General features: G+C 44.2%; 2 long non-coding RNA genes across 2 annotated transcripts in view; both read right to left on the minus strand.

Moving 5' to 3' along the window:
* LOC121042430 (uncharacterized) overlaps positions 1-5,417 on the minus strand; it is a 12,162-nt gene extending 6,745 nt beyond the window's left edge. The window contains exon 1 of the long non-coding RNA XR_005796190.1: positions 5,306-5,417. This is a non-coding gene — a long non-coding RNA (uncharacterized LOC121042430). The remainder of the gene's footprint in view (positions 1-5,305) is intronic.
* Positions 5,418-22,124: 16,707 nt separating this feature from the next.
* LOC121042428 (uncharacterized) lies at positions 22,125-26,434 on the minus strand. The gene is made up of 3 exons (XR_005796188.1): positions 26,074-26,434; positions 25,825-25,921; positions 22,125-22,674 (listed from the first exon to the last, which is right to left on the minus strand). It is a non-coding gene; the product is annotated as an uncharacterized LOC121042428 (long non-coding RNA).
* Positions 26,435-26,544: the final 110 nt, after the last annotated feature.

The following is a 26,544-nucleotide window of genomic DNA, read 5'->3' on the forward strand; positions in this document are numbered from 1 at the left end:
CTCTCTCTCTCTCAAAATAAATAAACACTTTTTTTAAAAACGTTCTTAAACCAAAATGTACATTTTATCTTTCAAGTGACTAAATCTTATTGAGCACCAGATTCCCTAAAGACTTGTTTGGGCCTCTATCAACAAATTTCCAGTGGTCAGGCTGTTTAACAGCCCTGGAATGGGTTCTCCAGCCTTTGCTAGACTTGGTAACCTGAACTGGTCCATGAATTTTTGGGACTGTGCACTTTCTCTGTTCCGCGTGTTTATTCCAGACAGCATTTTGTTTCAGAAATAAAGAACATCACCCCACTGGCATTAAACTTGGTGAGGTTGTTTGCCAACACGGTACCTCATGAAGCTACCATGAACACCTGACAAAGACCCCTTTTGGTTATTTAGACACATCTGGTCCAACTCTGTAATAGAATCATTGAAACCAGGCTCTTAGTTTCACATCAGAGAGTAGCTGGAATTCACCCCATGAGATGTTTGACACAGAAGGGCCTCAGCAATCATTTCTTCTCTCCCCCTTGCATTTAAACATGAGGAAATGGAGGCCCTAAGAGGGTTAAGGGACTTGTTTAGTAGAAATTAAAGGTAGGAAAAGGAATCAAACCCAGGCCTTCGGAGACCAAGTTCAGACATATTTCTACTATAACAGGTTGCCTAACAAAAATATAAGTGCCTCATGAGTTTCCAAGCCATCTCTGCTCAGAAACCTAGCCAATCTTCTCCGTATTGCTTCAGCTTTAATATATGCACTGTCAAAGGGAACATATATAAAAATGAACATTGTTAGCGATGATAATTAAATCCTGGACTCATCTCTACATTCTGCTATAACGGCACGCATCACATCATCTTATAACTGTCTCTTTGCTGGCCCACCTCCCCTTCCTCCTCCACCAGACTGTAGATCCCCCGACAACAGCGATTGTCTTATCCCCAGCCCCGAGCACAGTACCTGATACAAGGCTGACCCCAGATAGATGGCAGTTAGACCATTGATTGGGCAAGCGAGGTATGTACCGTCTATAATGGCAAATATTCATTTCACCCCTTAGTCCTAGAGGAAGCCAGGTGTCTGGGAAAACCTATGGCATATGCAGAGGCCCCAGTGAATTGCCAGAGCATAAGAGAATTCTGCAGATGCCTTGCAGGGTTTTTTTTGTTTTATTGCTTTATAATAAAATTAAAGCCTCATATGCATGTCAGGAAGCAGAATGGCTGAATCAAATATTTTAGCATGTTGCGAATTTTAAGCATAAGATCTGCTCTATTTTCAGAATTAAGTCAGTTATTCATTAATCCTTTATGTATCAAGAACCAGGGTGGCCCAGCCAAAGATACGCCATCTGGCAACCAAAAGCGATTTCAAAATAAGCTTAACTCCTTCATTTACGTTTCTCAAAAACCATGAAGTGGAACTTTAATATACAGTCCAGAGAAGCCATTATTAGAAAGGCCTGACCATTTCCTGACCATTTCCCTCACTTTCCTGTCATTGCTTCGGTACTGGCACGCTTCCGGATCAAAGTGGTGGAATCACACCCCAAAATGATCTCTCCTGCCCCAACCCGTAAAACAGTCCTTAATTCATTTTAAAAAAGGTATAAGCCCTCACTAGAAAAGAGAATAAGCGGCAGGACACAAATAGAAGATTTCAGCAGCATTCTGCAAGATGGGTAGCCCCTGGAGGGACCCACAAGAACAACTACTAGGCGAACAGAAGTCCCGACCAAGAGTGGCGTGGCCGGCATTACGCTCAGAAAGGCTCTCAGCCTGCCTTGAAGGCCTGCAGAGAGGCTTGAGATTCAGAAACACTTGGTAGAAGTGACATGTGAGGCTGCCACAGAGAATTTCAGAAGATGTATATGTGGAGCTAGTGACCTCACCACCACCGACCCCTGACACCATACCTCACACACACATGTAGGAACACAGACACCTGGAAGCAATACAAATTCCCTCCAGGCAAACAATCAGACAACTTCTCCTTAAAGCAATTGAATGTTCCAGGGAAAAGAACTCTGTGTTCTGGCATTGAGAGGCCCAAGATAATAGAGAGCAGTCTTCCTGATCCTCCTGAGACAAAGCCTTCCATTCGAGAAGCCCCACCTACAAGACGCAAAAGGATGTAATCCTTCTGAAGGGATATGTAGCAATACCGAACAAAATCACATATGCACCTGTTCTCTGACCATCAAGTCCGCTTCCACGAATTTACCGAATGATAAACCATGCATAAGGCTATTCGCTACAACTGTATTTTAAAAAGGTATAAGCCCTCACTAGAAAAGAGTGTATTTGGTGGGGTTTTTTCTTCAGTTTTTATTCAAATTCCAGTTCGCTAACATACAGGGTAATGTTAGTTTTAGGTATACAATATAGTGATTCAACACTTCCATTCTTCACAACCGTACTCCTTGAAACCCATCACTGATTTAACGCATCCCCCACCTACCGCCTGTCTGGTAACTATCAGTTTGTTCTCTGTACTTAAGAATCTGTTTCTTGGTTTGCCTCTCTCTTGCTTTCTCTTTTTTCCCCTTTGCTCGTTTGTTTCATAAATTCCACATATGAGTGAAATTATATGGATTTGTCTTTGACCGACTTATTTTGCTTAGCATAATAGTCTCTAGTCCCATCCTTGCACCGCAAATGACAAGATTTCCTTCTTTTTATGGCCGAGTAGTATTCCATTGTGTATTTATATATGTACATATATAGATATACACATATATGTACACCACATCTTCCTTATCCATTCATCAATCAACGAAGACCTGGGCTGTTTCCATAATTTGGCTATTGTACACAATGCTGCTATAAATAAAATAATGGGGTGCATGTATCCCTTTGACTTAGCATTTCTGTATTCTTTGGGTAAATACCTTGTAGTGCAATTGCTAGGTCATAGAGTAGTCCTGTTTTTATCTTTTTTGGAAACTTCCATACTGTTCTCCAGAGTGGCCACGCCAGTTTGCATTACCACCAACAGTCAAGAAGTTTCCTCTTTCTTCACATCCTCACCAACACCTGGTGTTTCTTGTGTTGTTGATTTTAGTCATACTGACAGTGTGAGGTGACTTCTCATTGTAGTTTTGACTTGTACTTCCCTCATGATAAATGATATTGAGCATCTTTTCATGTGTCTGTTGGCCATATATATATATATTCTTTGGAAAAATGTCTATTCATGTCTTCTGTTCAGTTTTTAATTGGATTATTCATTTTTTATGTGTTGAGTTGTATAAGTTCTTTATAGATCTTGGATATGAACCCTTTATCGGAAATGTCATGTGCAAATATCTTCTCCTATTCCATGGGTTATGTTTTAGTTTTGTTGATTGTTTCCTTCACTGTGCAGAAGCTGATTATTCTGATGAGGTCCCAATAGTTTATTTTTGCTTTTGTTTCTCTTGCCTCAGGAGACATATCTTGAAAGAAGTTACTATGGCCAATGTCAAAGAAGTTACTGGCTGTGTTCTCTTCTAGGATTTTTATGGTTTCAGGTCTCACATTTAGGTCTTTAACAGATTTTGAGTTTATTTTTGCATATGGGGTAAGACAGTGGTCCAGTTTCATTCTTTCCCATGTAGCTGTCCAGTGTTCCCAGCACCACTTGTTGAAGAGCCTGTCTTTTCCCATTATATACTCTTTTCTGGTTTGTCAAAGATTAATTGACTATACAGTTGTGCATTTATTTCTGGGTTTTCTTTTCTTTTCTATTGATCTATGTGTCTACTTTTATGCCAGCACCATAGTGTTTTGATTACTACAGCTTTCTGGTATACCTTTGAGTCCAGAATTATGATGTTTCCAGCTTTGCTTTGTTTTTTCAAGATTGCTTTGGCTATTCAGGTCATTTGTGCTTCCATACAAGGTTTAGAATTGTTTGTTCTAGCTTTGTGAAAAATGTGGTTGGTATTTTGATAGGGATTCCATTAAACCTGTAGATTGCTTTGGGTAGTATTGACATTTTAACAATATTTGTCCTTCCAATCCACAAGCATGGAATGTCTTCTCATTTCTTTGTGTCATCTTTAATTTTTTTTTTTTAATTTATTTTTTGGGACAGAGAGAGACAGAGCATGAACGGGGGAGGGGCAGAGAGAGAGGGAGACACAGAATCGGAAACAGGCTCCAGGCTCTGAGCCATCAGCCCAGAGCCCGACGCGGGGCTCGAACTCACGGACCGCGAGATCGTGACCTGGCTGAAGTCGGACACTTAACCGACTGCGCCACCCAGGTGCCCCTCATCTTTAATTTCTTTCATCAGTGTTTTATAGTTTTCAGAGCACAGGTCTTTCACCTCTTTGGTTAGGTTGATTCCTAGCTATCTTATTTTCAGTGCAATTGTAAATGGGATTGATGTTTTAATTTCTCTTTCTGCTCCTTTATTATTGGTGTATAGAAATGCAACAGATTTTTGTGCACTGATTTTGTATCCTGCAACTTTACTGAATTCATTCATCAATTCTAGCAGGGTTTGTTTGTTTGTTTGTTTGTTTGTTTGTTTTTTGGTGGAGTCTTTTGGGTTTTTGCAACTGTATTTGTAACAGTGAAAAACAGGACCCAAATGTCATCAGTAAGAATGGGTTGAATAGACATTGGGACATCAAAACAAAGCCCTGCAACTCCACAAAGAAATGAGGAAGCCACCTATAAACTGCTGAGTCTGTATTCATGATACATTGTTAACAGAGGAGGAAAAATCAAAGCATGGAACACTGTTTATAGAGTATGTTACATTTTATGTAAGAAGGGAGGAAATATGAATGTAAAAATATGTATTTATACTTTTTACATAATGGGAGAATAAAACAAAACCAATTTTTAAAAACCCTTACCTAAATGCTTACTTGAAACCAAATCTTTAAAATGCTCACCTAATTTATTTATTTATTTATTTTGTGAGAGAGAAAGAACGAGTGGGTTAAAGGCTGAGAGAGGGAGACAGAGAATCCCAATGCACTTTGCTCCGCGTTGTCAGCAAAGTGCCTGATGCAGGGCTCCAACTCACAAACCGTAAGATCATGACCTGAGTCGAAACCAAGAATTGGACGCTTAATGGACTGAGTCACCCAGGCATCCCTGAAATGCCCACTTAAAAAACAGAGACTAGCAGACTCAATAAAAAAGCAAGACGTAACGATATGTCATTTACAAAAAAACACACTGAAAACATAAAGATGAAAACAAGTCGAAAGAAAAAGGTTGAGGAAAGATCTACAAAGACGCCCAGCATCAGCAAGCTGGTATGAACCTAAGAATAACAGGCAAAGTAAACTTCAAGAGACAGTGTACTTACAAGAAGTCAAGCAGGACATTTCATTCCAGTAAGAGGTCAGTTCATCAAGAAAACATAACAATCTGGGGCACTTGGGTGGCACAGTCGGTTAGGCGGCTGACTTCGGCTCAAGTCGTGATCTCATGGCTCCTGGGTTCGAGCCCTAAGTCGGGCTCTGCGCTGACAGTTCAGAGCCTGGAGCCTGCTTCGGATTCTGCGTCTCCCTCTACCTCTGCCCCTCCCCTGCTCGCACTCTGTCTCTCTCTCTTTCAAAAATAAACATTAAAAGAATTTTTTTAATGAAAAAAAGAAAACAGAAAGAAAAATAAAATCTAACAATCTTGAGTGCACTTCATAACACAGCTCCCAGATACACGAAACAAAATTTGACAGAAGTGATTTTCCCAAGAGTTCCCTGTACTTGAAGAGGCTAAGTCTCTCGCTTGTCACTTTCAGAGCATGCCTGGAGTTGACAGCCAGCTGCTTGCCCTGAGTTAACTTTTTTAAGGCTCCCCATGCCATTACCGAAAGCCAGCACGATCCACAGCCTGTGCTAATCATTGCCCCTAAGCGTCCAAGTCCCCCAGCCGCTGCATCAACAAATGCCTCACTTTCCCCTCCCCATCTTACACCTTATTCAAATTAACCACAGGTAGAGAGCGTCAATGGTGATGCCATTGCATGCCAGGTGTGATCACCCCCTTGTCACTAATAGTGGGGTCCTTAAGACTTCAGTTGGGCTGTGATCCAGCTCTGACATTCTGTCTGTTTTCTGGGGTCACACCTGTTCTCAACTCTCTCTGAGTCTCCCAGACAGCAGAGCCTCAGGCAATCTCAAAGAGCTAGAGTTTGGAGAAGAGAGAATGAGACAGGGAAGTGGGAGAGCCATTAGGAGGATGGCCATTAGGAGGAAGCCAGCTGGCCATTGCCTTAATGTGCACGGTCCTGTGAGACCATCTGTGTCTCAGCACAATCTGTCTAGGAGGGGAGAAGGGGGGGATGAGCTTTGATCAACTGGCTCCCATGTCCACTGTCAAAGCGTGGCCCTGGGGATGCACCCAGTGGGGACCCCCATTGTCTGCCACTTCAGCATTAGCAGGAAAGCCTCTGGGCATGGGGGAAGAATCACATAGCATAGGCACAAAGGAGGTGCTGTCCAGGCACACACGATGGTGATCAGAGTCCATGGAAAGATGCTTCTAGAGGCAACAGCTCCAACAGGACATCTGAGGCAAAGAATCCAGATGGTACATAGGAGGGCTCTGATACAGAATATGTACAAAACCTACACCAAACAGTACATTCAAATGTGAAACGTTGGATGCTTTTCCCCCCCGCAAGTTGCAGAGAAAACAAAGTTGCCCAGGAGCTCCATTTGTATCAAAAATGAACCTGGGGTCAAAGGGAGTTCGGTAAAGGAGAAGGAAGTAGCAACTATAAGGATTGGAAAGGAAAACATAAAGCTGTTATTATTCACGGAGAATATGATTGTGTGCTTAGAAAATTCAGAAGAATCTATACATTAACTATTAATAATGAATTTATTCGAGGGGCGCCTGGGTGGCGCAGTCGGTTAAGCATCCGACTTCAGCCAGGTCACGATCTCGCGGTCCGTGAGTTCGAGCCCCGCGTCGGGCTCTGGGCTGATGGCTCGGAGCCTGGAGCCTGTTTCCGATTCTGTGTCTCCCTCTCTCTCTGCCCCTCCCCCGTTCATGCTCTGTCTCTCTCTGTCCCCCCAAAAAATAAATAAATAAAAAGCGTTGAAAAAAAAATTTAAAAAAAAAATAATGAATTTATTCGAAACCATGAGAAAAAAGTCCGTTTAAAAATCAATTGTATTTTGGGGCACCTGGGTGGCTCAGTTGGTTGAGCATCTGACTATGACTCAGGTCATGACCTCACTGTTCATGAGTTCGAGCCCCACATCAGGCTCTCTGCTGTCAGCAAGGAGCCTGCTTGGGATTCTCTGTCCCCCTCTCTCTTTGCCCCTTCCCCACTTATGCTGTCTCTCTCTCTCAAAATAAATAAATAAAACTGAAAAAAAATCAATTGTATTTCCACATAGGAGCAACATGCTAATAAAAAATGAAATTTTAGGGATGTCTGGGAGGCCCAGTCAGTTAAGTGTCTGATTCTTGATTTTGGCTCAGGTCATGATCTCACGGGCTCTGTGCTGACAGTACAAAGCCTGCTTGAGATTCTCTCTCTCCCTCTCTCTCTGTCCCTCCTGCACAAGTGCGCATTCTCTCTCTCTCAAAATAAATAAATAAACACTTTCAAAACAAAATTTCAAAATAAATGCCACTTAGGGACACCTGGGTGGCTCAGTCAGTTAAGTGTCCAACTTCGGCTCAGATCATGATCTCACAGTTTGTGCTGACAGCTCAGACCCTGGGGCCTGACTCAGATTCTGTGTCTTCCTGTCTCTTTGCCCTTCTCCTACTCCCCCTTGTCTCTGTCTCTCTGTCTCTCTCTGTCTCTCAAAAATAAACATTAAAAAAATTAAAATAAATTCCTTTTAGGACAGCATCAAAATCATCAAACATTGCCTGGCTTTGGAGCCTATGGATGTAGAACGTATAGCTCAAAAATGATTATTTTTAAATTTTTTTTTCAACGTTTTTTATTTATTTTTGGGACAGAGAGAGACAGAGCATGAACGGGGGAGGGGCAGAGAGAGAGGGAGACACAGAATCGGAAACAGGCTCCAGGCTCTGAGCCATCAGCCCAGAGCCCGACGCGGGGCTCGAACTCACGGACCGCGAGATCGTGACCTGGCTGAAGTCGGATGCTTAACCGACTGCGCCACCCAGGCACCCCAAAAATGATTATTTTTAAAAAGAGAAAACAAAACAAAAATACTCAGGGTTCTGGAGCTGTAGATTCCCATTTCCATTTCACTTTGTTCATGTTGTATATTTCTCCCCGGCAGGTCTAGATCCCATCTATGTGAGAGTCTCTCTCTCTCTCTCTTATAGGGTGAGACCTGCCATGTGGATTGAAAGAAAAATAATTAATGGTAGAAATAATGCTGCAAGACTGCTTCTGGAGGCCTCCCGGGGAAAAGGCAAGCACGCTCCGGGATCCAGCACGGGAACTACACAGAGCAGCCAGGATCTGAAAGCAGAGTGAAGAAATGTCACAAACCTAATGACGGAGCAGGAGGCTGAGAGCCTCCGGCCCCTCTGTCCTTCAATCACCTTCAACCACCTTCAACCAACCACCAACCAACCACCTTCAACCAACCATCAACACGGTGGTAATTGGATCTGCTCCACATCTCTGTGAGTCAAAAGGGAGACGACTTTTTTTCTCACCTTCGGGAGAAGGAAGCTGTGTCACTTCCAAGGGATTCTGGAGAAGTTCCCTAGGGGTTGGTTGGAAGCTCTTCGAGCACTTTCACCCACTACCATACCCAGAGCCCTGGCACCTCACCTCCCAGCCTCCACTCATTTCACCAACTGCCCCATTTTGTTTGTTTGTCTAAAATAAGTTTTCAAAGTGTGATGTTGCAACCATACGTCCCACACTTTGTCACGTTCTGCCAGGACATTCTTTTGGGACTTTAGAAGCCTGTCTTGCCTGACATGTTAGACTCTAGGACCTTTTACCCACAGGGCACTTCGGCGGAGGTGACTAAGGTTGACAAGCTTTTAGAGGACCTACTGTAGTGTTAGCAACCAGGGGAAACACATGCGCTCTAAATATTAAAAAAAAAAAATCAATATAAATACATATTTAAACGTCTATCAAATGTAACACGAGGCAGCTAATCGATTGCGACTCCAGTCAGCTATTCGTTGGTTTTGCATGAATTACATTCAGTCTGGCTCCAGGGTTCATTTCCATGTGTTTTGGGCGGTGCAGTCTCTAAATTGAGCAGCACCCCTGCCCTTCCGAAGTCTTACATGGCCCCCCCCCCCCAGAACTCCCAAGGTGGATCTGCAGACTAGGACAACTTTCAGGAGTTTCACAGGGTGAAGATTAAATGAGAGCATAGAAATTCAAGTGCTTTGAAAGAAGTGTCTGCACAAATGCCAATAAATTTTTTAAGGTTCTTTGAGGACCTCTTCTGTCATTCTTTATCCTCTCCTTTTTCAAGATCAGAGAATGAGTCATGGCTCCCTGGAGACACTCCTACCCCCACCTCCTACTCCGGTTTCTCTGCTCACTCAATCCCACTCTAAATCTGCTACCCGGGCCCAGACAAAACGCAAGCAAAGGGAAATTCTCCGTCATTTCTTGTGCCCCACGGAAACTTGGTTTTTCTAAGTCTCACACATGGTGTTACACTATTTGCCAAGGGAAGCACCAGTTGAGGAAGGCTTTGGGACCTGGATTCCCAGGGGCAAATCTCGGGATGAGTAAGTGTCCCCAGTGTCCCCTCTCCATTGTCATCTGTCCTGCTTGGAACCCTTCCCCATACCCCTTAAAATGTTCCTGGAATATTTAGCTCTTAGTTTTCTCCATGATGCAGGAAGAGGGGTGTTTCTTCCTGTCTTCCTCCCTATCTTTTTAGTTTGAAAGCTCCTTTCATCCAAAGCAGGATATTCTCTCATTACTGTTAATTCATGGGCAGAGGATGGTAATGATAATTATGACACTAATTATTGACCCAACTTCCTCCAGTCTGCTGACAGTGCAGCCATGAGAAACAGAGCACTGCAAGACCACACTTCTATCTGGGGTTTCTCCAGCTGCTGTTTGCATGTTAAAAGCCATATTTATGATCTCTAGCATTTACTAGAGAACAATGTGATTAATCAAAATTTTGATTAATAAAAAATGTCCAGGGCGCCTGGGTGGCTCAGTCGGTTGAGCATCCGACTTCGGCTCAGGTCATGATCTCACAGTTCATGGGTTCGAGCCCCGCGTTGGGCTTTGTGCAGACAGCTCAGAGCCCGGAGCCTGCTTCGGATTCTGTGTCTCCCTCTCTCTTTGCCCCTCCCCCTGCTCATGCTCTGTCTCTGTCTCTATCTCTCTTTCTCACAAAACATACTTTCAAAAATTTCACTGGAGTGTTAAAAGACCTCAAGTCAGGAAGAAAGCAACAGGTGTTCTCGGAGGAGCTAATATTTCCTCACACTTCACATCACCTTCTGTGCAGTTACAGAGGTACAGACAGAAATAGAAATTTCCTTCACTGCTCACCAAACCTGCTTCTCCACCATCTCTGCTCCATTTCTGAGTCTGACATTGTTCATTGAGTCACCCTCTGAACCTTGGAGGCACTTTCGATTTCTCTGGAAATCAGCGTTCCAGGCACTGTCAGGTGCCTCATCGACGGTGCCCCATCTCTACCTGGCGAGCACTGCTGTTCCATCCAGCCTGTTATCCTGACTCCCCAACTGGCATCTGATTGGTCTCCCCACCTGGAGCCTCTACCCACATACACTCCACAAACTGAGGCTTCCTACGCTGCAGACCATATCGTTACGAGCCACAAAGATTCCCCTACCCCTGATAGTCGGGGTTAAGGAAATTGTCTTATATTAGCAAATCAGGCTTTTTTTTTTTAACAAGAAGTATTAATTTTACTAAGTTTCTTTTTCTTGCCTCTCTAAAACTCAGCAGGTAGAATTCTTACTGAATCTACTGATATGCTGTATCATATTAACATATTCCCCCCTTTTATGCCATTTTTAACCCTCCTGAGATAAACGTTACTTCCTTGTGATAGCCGATAATTGTTTTCCGTTGAATTCAGTTTGCTAGTGTTTTGTTTGGGATTTTCACAGCTATGATTGTCAATAATTAGGGGTTTGCAAAGCAGTGATTTTCCAACAGTCAGCTGTAGGGCCCTTGGTTTCCACGGAGGCCCTAAGTGTAGCTGGGGGCGGGGAGGAGGCCAGGGGGGAGGGCGGTGAATACAGGCAAGAGGCTTCATGCTCTCCGCTCTGCCTCAGCTGGAGATGCTTCATTCTTCGAAACCTCCTTCACTCATGGGGCTTCTACATGTGGTTTTAGTATTCACGTTGGAGTGAAAGGTATCGGTGGTTTTCCGTCTCTTCATATATCTTGACACACTTGAAATAGGCACGGGAAATAGTCTGTTCCTTAAAATCATTTGGACTTGGGTCCTCTTAATTGGGGGGTGGGGGGGGTGTAGTAAGAGGGTCAGTAACTTTGAAGACTTTTTGGATTGAAATTTGTATTGAGATCATTGTAGATGCCCATGCAATTGTAAGAAACAATACAGAGAGGTTCCTTGTACACACTGCCCAATTTTCCCCAATGCTGATGTTTTCAAAACTACGGTATGGGCCACCTGGGCGGCTCAGTCGGTTGGGCGTCCGACTTCAGCTCAGGTCATGATCTCATGGTTTGTGGGTTCCAGCCCCACGTCGGGCTCTGTGCTCACAGCTCAGAGCCTGGAGCCTGCTTGGGATTCTGTGTCTCTCTCTCTTTGTTCCTCCCCCACTCGTGTTCTGTGTCTCTTTCTGTCAACAATAAACATTAAAAACAAAACTAAAAAAAAAAAAAAAACATAACTATGGTAAGCTGACAGAATATTGGCATTGATATAATTTATCAGTCTTATTTGGATTCCCCCAGTTTTAGTTGTACTTGTGTGTGCGTGTGTGTAAGAAATATACAATTTTGTGGGTTCAGGTATCGACCACCACAGTTAAGCTACTCAACAGTCAACAGCCCCTACATCACAGGGATGCGTCATGCTGCCCTTGTATAGTCACACCCGCACCCGTCCAGGCACCCCTTCCCCTACCCACTTCTCATCCCTGAAAATCACTACTATGTCCTCCATTTCAAAATGTTTTCATTTAAAAAATGTTATATGGGGGCACCTGGGTGGCTCAGTTGGTTGGGTTATTGCACTCTTCATTTCAGCTCGGGTCATGAGTTCCAGCCCTGTGTCAGGCTCTGGGCTGACAGCACAAGCCTGCTTGGGATTCTCTCTGTCACCCTTTCTCTGTCCTTCCCCCTGCCCATGCTCATGCTCACTCTCTCTCTCTCTCTCGCTCTCTCTCTCACAAAACAAAATAAGAAACATTTTATAAAAAAGATATTGGGGTACCTGGATGTGGCTCAATCAGTTAAGCATCCAACTCTTGATTTAGGCTCAGGTCATGATCTCGCAGTTCGTCAGTTCAAGCCCTGCATGGATAGTGTGAAGCTTGCTTGGGATTCTCTCTCTCTCTCTCTCTCTCTCTCTCTCTCTCTCAAAATAAATAAATAAACTTTAATAAAAAAGACATTTATTTTTTAAAAAAAGATGTTAATGTCTTTAAAAAAATTTTAACAAAAAATAAAAATGCTATCTGAATGGAACCATCCAGTGTGTGACCTATTGGGATTGGCTTTTGTCACTCAGCCTAAGTCCCTGGCAGGGCACCTGGCCGGCTCAGTCAGTGGGGCATGTGACAATTGACCTCAGGGTTGTAAGTTCATGCCCCATGTTGGGTGTAGAGTTTACTTTAAAAAAAATTGTTTTTAATGTTTTTATTTATTTTTGAGGGAGAGAGAGAGACAGAGCATGAGCAGGGGAGGGTCAGAGAGAGTGGGAGACACAGAATCTGAAGCAGGCTCCAGGCTCTGAGCCGTCAGCACAGAGCCCGATGCAGGACTCGAACCCACAGACTGTGAGATCATGACCTGAGCCAAAGGCATTTACTTTAAAAAAATAATAAAATAAAACAAAGTCCTTGGCTATTCATTCAAGTTGTTGCCTGAACCAGTAGTTTTTTCCCTTTTTATTGCTGAGTGCTGTTCCATGACACGAATGACCCATGGTTTAACTGTTCATCTGCCGAATGACACCTGGGTTATTTTCAGTTTGGGGCTATTACAAATGAAACTGCTATGAACATCTGCATATGCGTTTTTGTGAGAACATAAGTTCTCATTTCTCTGGGATAAATGCTCAATTGCTGGGTTAGATGGTAAGTGCATATTCCGTTTTATAAGAAGCTGCCAAACTTGTTCTCCAGGGTGGCAATGCCATTTTGTATCCCCACTAGCAAATGTATAAGGGATCCATGTTTCTGTGTTTCCTCCCAGCATTTGGTGTCGTCACTATTTTTTATTGTAGCCATTCTGATAGGTAGGTAGTGAGAGCTCATTGTGGGGTGGGTGGGTTTTTTGTTTTTGTTTTTGAGATATAATGGACATATGACATTATATTAAGTTTCCAAGTTCATTGAGGGTTTTTTTTTTAATTTTTTAAATGTTTATTTATTTTTGAGATAGAGACAGAATGCGAGTGGGTTAGGGGCAGAGAGGGAGACATAGAATCCGAAGCAGGCTCCAGGCTCTGAGTTGTCAGCACAGAGCCCTACGCAGGGCTTGAACTCATGAGCTGTGAGATCATGACCTGAGAGGAAGTTGGCCGCTCAACTGACTGAGCCATCCAGGCACCCCATTGTGGTTTTAATTTACATTTCCCTGATGGCTAATAAGGTTGAGCATCTTTTCATGTGCCTATCTGTCATCTCATACTCTTTTCAATAAAATCCAATATTCATGTCTTTTGCCTGTTTTCTTATTGGATTATTTGCTAACGCTTTGATTGTTGAGTTTGAGACTTCTTTTTATATTCCAGAAACTAGTGCTTTGTTGGATGTGGGTTTGCAAATATGTTTTTCCCCAGTGTCTAAATGTCTCTATACATTCTTTTTTTTTTACTTAAATTTTTTTCATGTTTATTTATTTTTGAGAGACAGAGCATGAGCAGGGGAGGGGCAGAGAGAGAGGGGGACACAGAACTCAAAGCAGGCTCCAGGCTCTGAGCTGTCAGCACAGAGCCCCATGTGGGGTTCATATGAATTTTAGTATAAGCTTGTTTATGTCTCTAAAAACCCTGCTGATGTAGTAATAAGAATTGTATTAAACCTATCAATCAATGTGGGGAGAATTGGCATCTTTACTAGGTTGTTTCACAATCTATAAACACAGTGTATCTCCATTTACCTATTTCCTCTTTGATATCTTTCATCAATTTTGTACACATAAAGTACCTGTTTTGTTACATGTATAATCCAATGATTTCATTTTCACTAGAGCCACTGTAGACATTGGGTTTCTATTTTCCTTTCTTGCATGTTCATTGTGATTGTATATAAATTCAGTTGGTTGCCTTGTGTTGATCCCGTATGCTGTGATCCTGAAAAAAATATTTATTAGTCTCTGAGGATTTTTTGCATGGGTTCTTTGGAATTTTCTACGTAAATAATCACGTCCTCTGCAAATAAAGATAGTTTTATCTCTTCCTTCCTCATCCGTATGCTTTTAATTTACCTTTTCTTACATTTCTGCAGTGCCTAGCACTTCTAGTACTAGACTGAGTAACAGTGATGAGTGGATATCCTTGCCTCTTGCCCCATTTGAGCGGGACATCAGTCTCTCACCATTAAGTTTAATGTTTAGTGTATGATTTTTGTAGATGCTCTTTATCAAGTTGTGATAATTCCCCTCAATCCCAAACTTGTTGGAAGTTTTGATCACAAGTGGGTGTTGGATTCAAATGCTTTTTATGGATCAATTAATTGATATGATCGTATAATTTTTGTGTTTTAGCCTATTGGTATGATAGATTTCACTGTTTGACTTTTAAATGTTGAACCAGCCTTGAATACCTGGAATAAATCCCAGTTGGTCATGGTATATAATTAATTTTTTAATGCCTTTTTTTCTAATTTTTGAGGGAGAGAGAGTGCATGTAGGGGAGGAGCAGAGAGAGAAGGGGACAGAGGATCCGAAGCAGGCTCTATGCTGACAGCAGTGAACCTGATGTGGGGTTCAAACTCACAAGCTGTGAGATCATGACCTAAACCAAAGTCAGATGTTCAACCAACTGAAACACCCAGGCACCTCAATTAATTCTTTTTATACATCACTAAATTCTAGTTGCTAATATTTTGTTGGAGAGTTTTGTGTCTGAGTTCATGAGAAAGATCATTCTATAGCTTCTCTTTTTTTTTTTTTTTTTTTTTTTTACTGCTTTTGGCATCAGGGTAATACTAACTTCATAAAATAAACTGTGAAGTGTTCTTTTCTCTTGTATTTTCTGAAGAAAATATGTGGAATTGGCATTCGTTCTTTAAACGTTTGGTAGAATTCTCCAGTGAAACTATCGGTGCCTGGAGATTTTTTTTTTCTGGGAGTTTTAAAATTACTAATTCAGTTTTTCTCATGGTTATAGGAGGAGTCAGATTGACTGTTTCATCTTGGTTGAGTCTGACAGTTTGTAGTTCTTGAGGAAATGGTCAAATTTATCACTGTAAAGTTGTTTATAGTATACTGCTATTCTCTTTGTAGTAGAAGATCTACAGCCCCCCTTATTTTTTTTAATGTTTATTTATTTTTGACAGAGACAGAGCACGAGCGGGGGAGGGGCAGACAGAAAGGGAGACACAGAATCCAAAGCAGACGCCAGGCTCTGAGCCGTCAGCACAGAGCCCAACGTGGAGCTCAAAGCCACGAAAGGTGAGATCATGACCTGAGCCGAAGTCAAGATGCTCAACCGACTGAGCCACCCAGGCACCCCTACAATGCCCCTTATTTTTAAAAAAGAGAAAAAATTTGTTACTGTATTGTATGTTACAAAAGAACTAGAGTCTGGAATGCAGTTTAAAGACGACATATACCAACAACTGCCTTATGTAATATGGCACTGCCATAATTCAAATTCGTTTTTATTTGGGGGTTGTTTAGTATTAAAAACTTGTGTTCACAGGATACATCAAGGTGTGATTTTTTTTTGTGAACACGGAAGCAGTGATTTTTTTTTAATTATAATTCTGGAGCCTCAAACAAGCATTATAACTTTTCTGATTATTATTTCTTTCCTTTAATTATTTCTGGAACATGCCACACTGATCTTTATTTTTTTTTAATAAAAAAATGAGTTTTTTACAACATTGTGTGTTAACAGAGGGACCAAATCTATAGTGATATCCCGTTTCATTCTTGCTATTAATAGTTTGTGCCTTCTCTCTCTTTGTTTGTCATTCTTACTAGAGGCTTATCAATTTTATTGATTTTTTTTTTAAGAACCAGATTTTTGCTCCATTGATTTTCTCTGTTGTTTCCCTAGTTTCCATGTCATTGATTACTTCTCCTGTCTCTATTCCTACCTTCCTTCTCCTTGCTTTGGATTTATTTTGCTCTTCTTTTTCTAGTCCCTTGAGGTGGGAACTTGGGTTATTAACTTGCAACTCTTCTAATGGAAGCAGTTAGTGATACCTTTCTTCCCCCTAGTACTGCCTCAATGCATCCCACATACTGGGATATGTTGTATTTTTATTCATATTCAGTTGTGTCATCATTAATAGTCAGAAGTGTACGTGATTCGTTGCCCATGACCCACTCTTATACAAATGATGAACTTCAATGAACAGACAGTTCTCAACCATATCTTGTGTTTAAAAAAAAAAAAAAAAGGAAAATAAAAACACAGAGAAATGCTTTCAAACTCAGGTGCACATCTGAGACATCATACCAATCTTGGAGGAAAGTCAGTAAGAAATTATATTGTATTAAATTATATTCTAATTATATTGGAAGAATGGGGTGTAGGGAACGCTGTTGGCCAGCTGTGTGTAAGTTTTCTTCTGCAAGGGGGAAAATTCAGGTCACATTCTTGCTGGTGCATGACAAATCAGTCTTCTTCTAAGTCTGCCCAACAGCATCATGTGAAGACCTTCACATGTCTCTGCTTACAACAGGTTTTATAGGGAATTGGACCTCTGTGGCTTTTAATATGGTATCATCTTGACAGATGTCTTGCTGAAATTGACTGTGTTGGTTTGTTTTGTTTTTTAAATTTCTTTTGAGACTTCCCTTCGACCCATGGATTATTGAAAAGCGTGTTGTTTAATTCCTACATGTTTAGAGATTTTATTTGTCTTTCTGTTATTGATTTCTACTTTGATTCCATTATGGTCAGAGAACACACTCTGTATGATTTCAATTTCTTTTTTTCATTGACGTTCCTCTCTGGTCCAAGACCTAATGCTAGGGAATGTCTCATAGGCACCTGAAAGAGAATGTCTATGCTGTTGCCGGGGTGTTCTGTAAATGTAATTGTGCTCTTTAGATCCTCTACATCCTTGCTGATTTTGTGTCTGGTGGTTCTATCAGTTGCTCTATCAGAGGAGAGTGGAGTGTTGAAGTCCCTAACCACAGTGGTGGACTTATCTCTCCATTTTTACGTTACGAATTTTGAGGCTCTGATGTGTGGTGCACACATATTTAGAGCCATGATATTGTCCATCTTCCTGGTGGATTGACCCTTTTTATCAATAGCTTTTAAAATTCCTTTTTTTAACGTTTTTTTATTTTGAGAGAGAGACAGAGAGAGCAAGCGGGGAAGGGGCAGAGAGAGGGAGAGAGAGAGAATCCCAAGCAGGTTTCACACTGAGCACAGAGCCCAATGAGGGGCTCGAACTCACGAACTGTAAGATCATGACCCGAGACAAAACCAAGAGTCAGACGCTCAACCGACTGAGCCTCCTGGGCGCCCCTAAAATTCCTTTTATTGGCATCGAGCCTTTCACGGTTTCCACATATCTTTTTCTAATGGTTTTTTTAAATTTTTTAAATGTTTATTCATTTTTGAGAGAGAGAAACAGAGCATGAGTGAGGGAGGGACAGAGAGAGAGGGAGACAGAATCTGAAGCAGACTCCAGGCTCTGAGCTGTCAGCACAGAGCCCCCACAAACCATGTGGTCGTGACCTGAGCTGAAGTCAGACACTTAACCAACTGAGCAACTGATATGCGCCCCCGCCCCCCGCACATATCTTTGAGGTAGTTTTAACACTTGTATTTTCTCAGAAAATCTGCAGTATCATTGGGGTTCCCAAAGTGTTCTGTTTCACCTCAGCACATTGTGGGTGTAGGCCTACATGGTGTTTGAACGTTTATACGATATGAACAACTATCTGCAAACAGCATGGACTTCACCTGCATTGCTTTGTAAGATTTCATAATGTTCATAAATGTGACGGTCTCTTGGTGTCCATTTGCAAATCGCTTTTTTTTTTTTCTCACTCAACATTTCAGTGTTCAAGATATATCCGTGTTGACACATAAGGATACTTCATTGCTGTCAACAGGCTGTGCTGTAACCCTTTGTGTGAATAAACACGAACACTTTATCTGCTCCACTGATTCTTTGTGTGGTAGGAAAGCCGGTTCTATTATAGGCCTTCGTAGGGTCTACAGCAGGACAGTAACCAGGAGTCAGTCCCGGCTTTTCCTCTTCCTTCTGGTCTTCTCATCTCTCCCAGCACCCCCCGGGGCCCCCCCCCCCCCACCTCCACACATACACACACAATAGTCTTCCCAGGGCCATCTCTTCTTTTCCAGAATCTGTCCCTGCAATTTCCCCATGCTGGCTCTTTGTTTCTGCCTTGGAATGAATGCCTTCTCTGCCCCCTGTTAAATGCTACTCACCCAGCAAGGTCCAAATGCCTCTAAGACTGATCCTTCCCTCTCCCGCCCTGTCGTAGCATTATATCTGAATCTCAGCAACATTCTTAGTTTTATTTTGTGGTTCGTGTATTTTCTGCTCTATGGGGCACGATTTCTTTTTAAGGATAAAGAACAATGATTTATTCACCTCAGAGCCCCATCTCCCTCAGGAACTATTCCTCGTGCCTAGAACATGCTGAACGTTTTGAAATCAACATGTCAATGAACAAAGCCTCTGGCCTTTAAACAACTCCTCGGTCTCACTGCCACTCAGCTATGCAGGGACCCATAAGAGCAGGGATCTCAATTGCACGGGGCACAGTGTCTATTTTCCCAGAGAAGCTCTTCTGGAGCCAGGCCCAGGAGTCCTGCCCTGCCTGTGCCCCTCACAGCTTTCCTGAATGCCAGGGAGAGGGCCTTGGGGGTGGAGGCCATCCCCTCACAACCAACTGGAGGGGATTTAAGCTTCTGACTTTGTTTTTAAATTCTCTTCTGAGGGGCGCCTGGGTGGCTCAGTCTGTTAAGCGTCTGATTCAGTTTCAGCTCAGGTCATGATCTTGCAGTCCGTGAGCTTGAGCCCCGCGTCGGGCTCTGTGCGGGCAGCACAGAGACCGCTTGGGATTCTCTCTCTCTCCTTGCCTGCCTCCCTCTCTGTCTCTCAAAATAAATAGACTTAAAAATTAAATTCGTTTTTGCTTAGGTGATAGATTCTACATGCCCCCCCCCCCCCAGCGGAAAAAAAAAAAAAAAAAGAAAAAAGAAAAGAAAAAAGAAAAAAGCAATAGATTCCCACAGCTCAGAAATCCAACTGTCTGACTTTCCTGCGCTGTTTCGACTTCGGTCCCTCAGCGGCCCCACCGCCTGTCCCCACTCAACAGGGACCACTGGATCCATTCTCTGATCGCCCTCGAAGAGCATCTTCATTTACATACACGCCTTTACAAGCGAACTTGCTGATTTTTCCCACTTCGGGCTCCAAAGATAGCACAGTACACACACTGTTTTGCATTTCAACAGTTGTTCATTAACCATTGTTCCATACTGTGTGTTGCCTTCTGGTTTCTGGGAAGCAAGGGAGCAGGGCAGGCCCCAGCCTACATTTCTAAAAGGAGGCGTTTGTTCTGTGATGTTCTCTTATCTTCCTACAGCTCACTCCCACCCCCTGGGTCCAGCTCCCCCACTGCTGGCATCACAGGCTGGGCTCTGGACATCTAAATCTCCTTCCCGGTGTCTCTGCAGGTGCCCCAACCCGCAGACCGAAACTGTCACCCCCTTTGGCCTTCCCATACCACTAGTTTGGACTGTATGGCACAGAAACAGGAGTTTGCTTTTTTTAAATGCTTACTTCTTTTTTCTTTTAATTTTGTTTTTAATGTTTATTTTTGTGAGAGAGAGAGAAAGACAGAGCACGAGCGGGGAAGGGGCAGAGACAGAAGGAGACACAGAATCTGAAGTAGGCTCCAGCCTCTAAGCTGTCAGCACAGAGCCTGACGCGGGGCTGAAACTCACGAACCATGAGATCATGACCTGAGCCGAAGCCTGATGCTTACCCAACTGAACCACCCAGGCACCCCTAATGTTTACTTCTTAGAGAGAGAGAGAAGAGAGAGAGAGAGAGAGAGAGAGAGAAAATGCAGGTGCACAGGGGAGGGACAGAGAGAGAGAGAGAGGGAGAGAGAGAATTCCAAGCAGGCATCACAGTGTCAGTGTGGAGCCTGACGTGGGGCTGGAACCCCTGAGCCGTGAGATCATGGCCTGAGCCGAAATCAAGAGTCAGACACTTAACTGACTGAGCCACCCAGGAGCCCCGTGAGTATGCTTTTGCTAGCCAATAAAGGTCTAAGGTATGGCCTTCCGGGTGGTATAGGGAGAGTGCATTTGGGGAAGGGGCTTCATGGGCACCGCTGAAGGGGGACCGCTGCCACGTGGCTGCTGCTTCCTGGGGTGGAGGCAGCCGCCAGGTCCGAAAGGCTGCTTCCTCAGGCAGTGCCCACACCGCCACCAGGTGAAGGCAGGACACGGTCTGTTTTCCACAGCTTTTGTTCCTGCCAGACCCAGCCCTGCCCTGCTCCTTTATGCACCCACAGCCTACTCGGTGACTCATCGGTGACCTTGATCCCAGCTGCTCCCCCAGAGGAGCAATCACTGACACCCGGCCCCTCCCTTGGGAACTGAAGCTGACAAAGCCATCCCCAGCCCTGCCCTGGGCAGGCCCCATCTGACCAGGGGTTCCATCTTTAGGGAGCTTGACCCAAAATTGAAGAGCTGGCTGAACGAATCCAACACTGAGATCAGAAACCGCTGGCACGGGGCAGCTGGGTGGCTCAGTCAGTTGAGTGAGTGCCTGACTCTTGAGTTCCACTCAGGTCATGATCTCACAGTTTGTGGGTTCAAACCCCACGTCAGGCTCTGTGCAGACAGCGGGGAGCCTGCTTGGGATTCTCTGTCTCCCTCCCTCCCTCTCCCTCTCTCTCTCTCTCTCTCTCTCTCTCTGCCAAAAGTAAATAAACTTAAAAAAAAATAAAAAGAAACCACTGACTTAATGGTGGCTAACACACTGAAATCATTGAATAAATATTTGTTGAGAGCCCACTATGTGCCACGCACTTTCTAGGTCTGTAAACAGAGCAGCAAGACAAAGTCTTTGCCCTTGTGGAACTTACATTCTAGGATAGCAGCCAGCCAATTAAATCCCCATACCAAATAAAATGTACGTATGTATGCACGTGTGTATTTATACCGTCGATGTGTGTGGGTCCGTATTGCCCGCCAGGAACGTGCACAGATGAGTGAGTTGGGTTTAGCACTTGTTGCCACGACGGAGACCATGAACCATGGTCCAAAGGTGTTAGAAGAGCCTGCCTAGGATCTAGGCTTTGGGTGGGTGGTTTGGGAGAGGGCCCAAGGAAGCGGGGCTTTCTCTGGATTGGGTGCTATCAGAAAGCAGGGATGAGTCTATTATAGTGTTGCTCAATAAACCCTATCTGAAAAACAGGAGGCCAGATCGAGGTCACAGCTGTAATTAATAAACAGTACTTACACTAACTAGGAGAGGTGGATGTTTGGTATTTTGCGACCTGGACAATGCTTACATTTGCTGTGTTCAGACACGATTAGGAAGCAGTCTTGTTTTTTGTCTTGACCTATCACGGCCAAGAGAAGCCTTGTCTGATGCTGATGTTCTGTGAGATTCTTTTTTTTTTTTTTTGTTCTTAATGTTTACTTTTTGAGAGAGAGAGAGAGTGTGTGTGAGCGGGGGAGGGGCAGAGAGAGAAGGAGACACGGAAACCAAAGCAGGCTCCAGGCTTTGAGCTGTCAGCACAGAGCCTGACGCGGGGCTTGAACCCACAAACCGCGAGATCATGACCTGAGCCGAAGTCGGACGCTGAACCGACTGAGCCACCCAGGTGTCCCTCCGTGAGATTCTTTATTTTCAGCAGGAGAACATCATGCAATATGCAGGTCCAATTTCTAGATGTCAGGACTGCCTCCCACTTTTCCCCCACCCCCAAAAATATATACATATATAAATATAATTTCAGGCAGAAAAAAGTTCTGTGGAGTAAGGCTAGGGATTCCCAGGATGGGGAATGTGGTTACTTTAGAGAGGCGGTCAGGGAGGCCTACGTGGTCACGTAACATTTGAGCAGACCTAGAAAAGCAAGGGAGTGAACTGTGTGGCCATCGGAGCAGAAGAACTTTCTGGGTAGAGCCAGCCAGCAAAGGCAGAGGCCTCGCAGTATGAATGCGTTTGGCTTGTTTGAGGCCTGGCAAAGGGGTCAGGGATTCTGGAGCAGAGCGGGTGAGGACAGGGGAGTGGAAGATGATGTGTGAGAGATGGTCCAGGCCAGATCAGGTCAGGCCAACAGAAGGAATCTGGCCTCGACTCTGCGATGAGAGGATCCTGACGACACATCATGTGGTAAGATCCCTCTGGCCGCCGTGTTGAGAACAGAGTCTAGGGGACAAGAGGGAAAGGAGGGAGGTGAGCTGGGTGTCTGCTCTGATGACCCGGGGGAAAGATGACGGTGGTTTGGAGCAGTCTGGTGGTAGCGGTGAACTTGGTGAGACCCATTCGCTCAGACTTGACAAGGATTAGAGGTCGGTAAGGGAAGGTGGGGCCAAGACTTCATTTGAGCAAAAGACCAAGTTGTTGTAGTGTGAGCCCTGACAGTTGGGTTTTCTCTTTTTTTCTCTTTGACCATAAGGGCATAGACTTCAAAGATGGCTATCAGGAATAAATACATGGCCGGCCACACTGGCTGGAGATCAGACCCAGGCTACCCCCAGCCCCCAACTGAGGCTCCTTTGTTTTGGAAATCTTGTTTGATTTTAATAACTGACCATTTGGGCTACTTACATTTTTTCTATTCCTGCTCTTGAAATTCCAGCTCTTATGTTTTGAACTTACCAGTAAAGGGTCAGCCCATGAAACCCTAGACCCCAACCCTGAATCCAAGGTTCTGTGTTACTGTGTTATCTCAGTAAACACAGAACCCCAGGCCCATGCTCACTTGCATGCTCTCTCTCTCTCTCTACCTGCAACCTTGCTGTGTGGCCCCAAGGGTGCTGTGTAATTTCCAGGTTTTGTAAGTAATATTATTTTCTCAAAATTTCTGATGGTTGTTGCTGAAGGGTGTCTTGAAATCATAAGTGCAACAAAGGGCGCCTAGGAGGCTCAGTCAGTTAAGCTTCCGTGTATGGCTCAGGGTCACGATCTCACGGTTGGTGGGTTTGAGGCTCGCACCCCGTATAGGGCTCTGTGCTGACAGCTCGAGGCCTGGAGCCTGCTTAGGATTCTGTGTTTCGCTCTCTCTCTGACCCTCCCCTGCTCATACTCTGTCTCTCTTCTCTCTCTCTCTCAAAAATAAACATTAAAAAAAATTTTTTTATACCCACAACACTCGTCACTGACAGGGAGAACAGCATATCTTTTGCAGGGTAGCTCATCAGGGGCTCAGGGGGGTATGTGAGGGAGAGGTGCCCTTAGACATCAAGCTGAGACATGGAGTAAGCAGTTGTACCTGTGGGCCAGGAGCTATGCAGAATGGAGGGGGGGGGGGTGGCAAGAACAGATCAGGAAGTTGCCAGAGTTTTTGCACACATAAGGCATGGGCCTTAGTGAAATCACCTGGAGTGTGAATATGGGTAGAGAATATGGGTAGAGAAGAGTGCCCTGCACTCACTTGCTAGGCACCCCAGTATCTGGTCCTCTGGGAAGGGAGTGGGAATCAGCAGAGGAAACTGAAAAGGGACATTCCAGAAGGCAGACGAACCAAGAGTTCAATCATCTATTAACAAATTTGCATTGAATTCTGCACATCATCTGAGAAGTTTTAAGACTTTAGATTCTGAGCCACCAGAACACTGGAAAGACGCAAGAGACAGGAGGAAAAGAAAAAGGTGTGGGCCAGAACTGTTGGTTGACATGAAGAACCCATTCCCTCTTTTCTTTCTTGGTAAAAGACCTCTGACTCTGTTTGGAGAGGCAATACACTCACAAACGTCAATGGAAGTATGTGTGGGACTTCTGCTTAAATGGAGCGAACACAGTTGGGAGGCACATATCTGCTCTTCTACTCTATCCCATGCTGCCTCTGAAATGTGGGTGCTATTGCTGGAGTTCCAACAGCCATTTTGGAACATGAGGCAACTGGAAAGGAAAATCAAGCATTAAGGGTGGCAGAGTGGAAATATAGCCTATGCACTTGGTAACTGTGGAGTTGCCAACCAGTTCCAGATTACTTAATGTCAGCTTTGTTTCGCACGGGCAAGAAACAAACTTCTACCTTTTTAAAATTCACAGTTATTTCTGTCACATGTAGCAAAAGCGAAATCTAACTGATAGATTTGTTCATAGGATTTCAAAACTGTGCAGACGACTTGTAAGAGGAAGCAAGGATTCAGAGATGTCGTGATCCCCACTTTCTCAGAACTCCCTGCGCAGTGGGGTGAGCTAACAGGTCGTAAGTGGTTCATTACAGCACAGGGGTAGGGGCTATGACGGTGGTTATGCCCCAGTGTCTAGAGTGAGGACCGAGCAAAGCAAGCTTCATCTCCTCTTTTCCTCTCAAATCACATCTAAATTCAATAACTCAACACGTGTTCTTGGTCTGGTTTGGTTCCATTGCTGGCATTTGATTTTAATATATTCCAGTAGCTAATTTAAGCCGTGGAGTTGAAGAGGGGAGAAATGATCACGCAAGCTAGATTTTAGATGCTTGGCACTTATAATCTCTCAGAGAACCTGAATGGAATACTAAGCAATGGTTATGAGCTTGCGAAGAATCAATTTTGCATGTGGAGCTTCATCCAACCAACAATTATATAAATACTCCAGCTCCGCAAAATTGGCAGGACGCTAAAACTACAAATGTGATCTGTGCCATTTCTCTAATGCGCCAATTATTTTGATGCGGCCTTTTCCCCCTGGAAGGCACCTGAACGGCACACTTGGCCAACTGCTTACTGCTGGCCAAGACTGCTCTTAAATACCAGAAGCCTCTCTCCAGATCTAGGCCAAAGGGAGACACAAAACTATATTGAGCACTTACGAAGTGCTAGGTCTATTACGTCCATTCTCTTACTTAATCTTTACAGCAACCCTGCCATAGGTTCTAGAATCCTTCTTTTGCCAGTAAGAGTTTGACACCCAGAGAGCCTGAGCAATCTGCCTCCAGTCCTCCACAGCTCCTGAGGGGGTAGAACCAGAATCCAAACCCAGATCGGGTTTCCTCCGCTCCCCTGTGCACCATGCTGCTTCCCCGACACGCCTCCCCTGCCATCTCACACCCTTTTAAGCCTGGAATCTCTTTTGTCCAGTCTAAACAGCTTTCTAGGCATGGGTTCTTCGTTCCACTTTCCACGAGTTAAAATCCCACCCTCTGGCAAATCTTTTGTGCGCTCCCCTCCCCCTTTATAAACCTTCCTGGCACCTCCCATCCCGGTGACCTCTGCTTCCTGGGAATTCTCCCCGCCCCATAATTGGCTCCTACAACACTTAGGACTTTATAAACTTTACCAGAGCTTTTTGTATCCTTAAGTAACCTACCCTATTATCAATTTTCAGGGGAAGAGAGAAAAGAAAACACATTTATTGCACACTTACCTTGTCATAGAAGTTTGTCTCCTTTCACGCCGCAAATGATCCCATTAGGACTTTTTACCTGCCGCGTTACAGATGAAGAAATTGTATACACAGCAACCTGAAGTGGTGGAACGAGATACAAAACCAGAAGTTAAGAAGTAGAAATTATAGATCATCTCAGAAACTAGCACATCGCGCAGGCGTCCGGTAAACGTGTGTGCAAGGAATTAATGAATGGATGAATATGTGAATATTTGAAGACTGGCTTACATAAAAAACTTAGTGAGCAATGGCACGAGAGGGAGAGCTGAAGTACCCTGAAAAGTACATATTCCAAGTACTAATGGGGTTTCGTGGCTGCAGAAAATCCCCAACTTTGAAACAAGCCCAGATCAAAATGAAAGGGTTTCCCTAACACTTTCACAACGAAAAGCGTGGCTCCGCACACCCGGTGCAGAAGAGGCATTTGCAATCTATAAAGTTGCCTCCTTCGGAAAGCTCTAGAACACCGTCGGGTTTTATCCCCCAACTTCGGCGGCGGGGACGGGCAGGCGCCTGTGCCTTTAAGAATCTGGTCGAAGTCCTTTTCCTCTCCCCGCCCCGCCCCCTCGCCGTGCCGGCGGGGCCCGGGCGCCCACCCCTTTCTCCCACCGCCGACTGAACTACTGGTTCGGCCGCCCATCCGTCACAGAGGTGCCGCTTCTGATTGGCTTCGCGCCGGGAGGCGGGGCGGGAAGGCCT

Source organism: Herpailurus yagouaroundi, unplaced genomic scaffold (genome assembly GCF_014898765.1).
Source record: "Herpailurus yagouaroundi ecotype Mexico unplaced genomic scaffold, PumYag 185, whole genome shotgun sequence".
NCBI classification, from domain to species: domain Eukaryota; kingdom Metazoa; phylum Chordata; class Mammalia; order Carnivora; family Felidae; genus Herpailurus; species Herpailurus yagouaroundi.